Below are 3,491 nucleotides of genomic sequence, written 5' to 3' on the forward strand. Positions count from 1 at the left end.
AAAAACAGGGTACGCGTTTACATTAGACTACGCGATAAATAGAAAAAACCACGGTAACATGGTATTTGGGCCATTCCTATTCCCCTGGCATTAATCGATTAATCAGTGATTTGTTGTGTGATCTACCCAAGCCCTGGTCGCCAAGAGGGTTAGAATTGCGGGAAATTCGGCCATCCAGATAGTTTTTCGGTCGGTGAATAGTTGTCCACCAACTGGTGGAAAATTGGTCGTCAGAATAGTCATCTGGCCGTCGAAATACTTTATTACACGAAAATTTCGCGGTTTCGCGGTCAAGTTCAGAAAACCGCGAAATAAAAATGCCGCGAAAAACGATTTTGGAGCTCAACCGTGAATTTAAAATGCCGGGGAAATGTGATTTTTTGGGTCAACTGAAAAAAAACCCTAAAAGTAGAGTCTTTTTTGCAAAAAAATGCAATAATCAAGACAAAATTCTCTTGGACCGCGAAATTAAAATGCCGCGAATTACAATTTTGAGCAAAAAAATCGCGAAATTAAAATGATCGCAAGATTTTCATGCCGCGAAATTTTCATGCAATAAAGTAGTCCGGACGGCGGAGATCTTATATTCGGCCGGCAGAAAATTTACTGTCGGAATAGTCACCGACCGTTGGAATAGTCATCCGGCCAACGGAAAATTGGCCGTCAGAAAAGTTATACGGTCCGCGGAAATAGAGACCGAGCTAGATTAGCACCCGTTTGAATGCAAATTGGCAAGAATCAACTTTTGTTATTTTGTTAGCTGCATAGATACTTTTTGATGGTTTAAATCGATTTAGATTTTAACATTTTCACTACACTGTTTCTAATCCTGTAAATTTTGTTTAAAAGAAAACTTAAATGAACTCTAACCAAATAGTTGAAAATACTGAATATTCACTTCATTTTTCGAGTCCTCATTTTATCCCCTCTATTCTAAGGTCCCACCACCCCGCCTCTTAATTTCGGAATTTATGTTTGTGACCCCTAAGGCCGATGGTCGTCAAATAATGCTGAGTGGGTGACCTTTATAATCCCCGTATTGCTTTTTTGAAAAAAAGTAGGTCCAATCGGGAAAATCCCTCATTTTACTCTAGCCTTTATTTTAGCCTTAATTCACATTATCAGGGGCTTTCATTGAGTTTCAAGCCCGAAGGGCTAGAGGCGAATCTTTAACCCTTCTCAGACAACATAAATTGAACCACTTATTATTTCCCATCCAAAACTCATCATTAAGACGGATTATATCTAGTGGTTCCTTTGTTTTAGAGGACTACGCATGTTGAAATCTAGAGATAGATTTTAGTTTTAATCCGGCGTTTGTATGAAAACCACGCGCGGGCGTTTTGGACGGGAAATAAGTGGTTTCATTTCCATCCAAGATCTCGACTCTCCCTTGGGCTAGAACTCAATGATATACCCAGCCTTCTAATTGTTAAAAAATTGGTACCCCTTTTATACATTTGTTATACCTCTCGGGTAGCTTATTCTCACATTCCGGGATTCACTGAGAAACAAGACGCTAATTATAACCTCGAATAAGGACAAAACAATGATTTTTGGCACTGCAGCGATATTATCTGTACACCAACCCGATTCTATGGATAATTTCAAAATTCATTGTCGTACTACCTTAAGGGAAGAAATTTTCACGGAACAAATTTCTGCGGAATTTAATTTTGCGGTTTTTCGGCAAATCCGCAAAATTAAATTCCGCGAAACACGACTATTTTCAGGATTTAAAAAAATCACCCAAAAATTGGTATTTTTAGGGCAAAATAGGCCATATTATGAACAGAAAATTCTCTCAACCGCGAAATTAAATTCCCGCGAAACTTCAGAATTTTGAGCTGTGAAGCGCGAAATTAAATTCCGCGAAAATTTCTTCCCGCAAAAATTTCTTCCCTTAAAGTACGCTACGATATTATCGTGAGATACACTCTGGTACACAGAGTAGCGATCATACATACAGAAAATTAGCACAATCAATCGCAATCGATCTTAATCTATAACAATCAAATTCAATCGATGGCTAAGCGATAATAAAAAATCGATACCAATCGATAATAAAATTTTACGTTCCTATCAATTGGCCATCAATTAGTAATCGATCGATCATCGATTACCAATGACTTTTATCGATTGACATCAATTAAATCGACAATCGATGTTATTGATTAGGTACGCCTGGGAAGGCGGTCATCAAAAAATTGTTCTACAGTATTCGCGCCACCCGCCCACATCAAATTTTCCGCTGATTTTCCGGTGCGGGGATGCGGAAAAAAATCTGGGAAAAGCAATTTGTTCTTTTAAAGTATAGTTTTTTTTGAATAAAATCATCGAAAGGGTAATAAACTTTTTACTGCACTAAAATCAATTTGTCATTTACCCAAAAGATTCTCTCGATCATTTGCGATCCAATGAGGGGTTATCCATTGCTTAATAATCTTTCTCAAACTCGAGATATTGAAATTTTTAGGTTTTGATGACGTCATCCGACCCAAACAGTGTTGCTGGAATCCCTCCGATCCTTGGTTAGAAAAAGCTATACCTGTTTACTTTTTTCTTGCCAGATTCAACAAGCCATCAACCAACAAAATTGATACTGACATCAAAAAATTCACACAACCTTTCCACTAGACACTTCTAAATTATCTGCCATTATGAAGATGTTCCGAAATTAACCAATTGGGTTTACAATCGGAATTCCTCTGGGAGTTAGTAAGTTGGGAAATGTAAAGTTATGTAATAGGTAATACATTATTTTTCCGGGGGTTAAACGTATAAATAAAATTGAAATGGTTTGTTTTTTTCTTCATTATATATTTAAATTTCCATTATCAAAATTCTAGAAATGCTAGTTTGTAGACCATGTTAGAAAATGGTTATATATTTCGCAAAATAAACACTTACAAAAGCTATTATTACTTACCATTTTTACCCCCGCTTTTTAAACAGCATCTTCTGTGGGCGTGATATCAGGTGGAGACAAAACGCCCTCATCGTAAGATTCTTGGGTTGTCTTATTGTTTGTTCCTTTTGTCGAGTCTGTCGGTCCTATTGTTCATGCTAAATCCATACACAAAGACGTCAATGTTTGGCGGCATACCTAAAAATAAAAACAAAAAGATTATCATATTATTCTTGCATGAATTAAGCTACCTTATACGTCATTATAAAATTATACAAAACGAAAGCGAGTCTAGGCCCTAATATTTTTTCTCTCGCGTTCTTCAGGGGAAAACGAAAGTGATCAATATTCTTCGAAGGAAGAATTTGCCAAACAAACCCCTAGACAAAAAGATGTATTTTGAGGTTTGGAATGGATCCTGCGAAGATGAAAAAATTTTGACTAGGCATTTTTTTGGCAAAGCCAAAAACTCTAATTTTTTTCTTCCCTCAAGCTAAAAAGGTTACGGGTATTGGGCAATCGAGGTAAAAATCCGCAAAAAGCTGGTGTTTTCCGTAAATCTGAGAATCGCGATAAGATCCTC

Source organism: Clytia hemisphaerica, unplaced genomic scaffold (assembly GCF_902728285.1).
Source record: "Clytia hemisphaerica strain Z4C2 unplaced genomic scaffold, Clytia hemisphaerica genome assembly, whole genome shotgun sequence".
Classification (NCBI taxonomy): Eukaryota; Metazoa; Cnidaria; class Hydrozoa; order Leptothecata; family Clytiidae; genus Clytia; species Clytia hemisphaerica.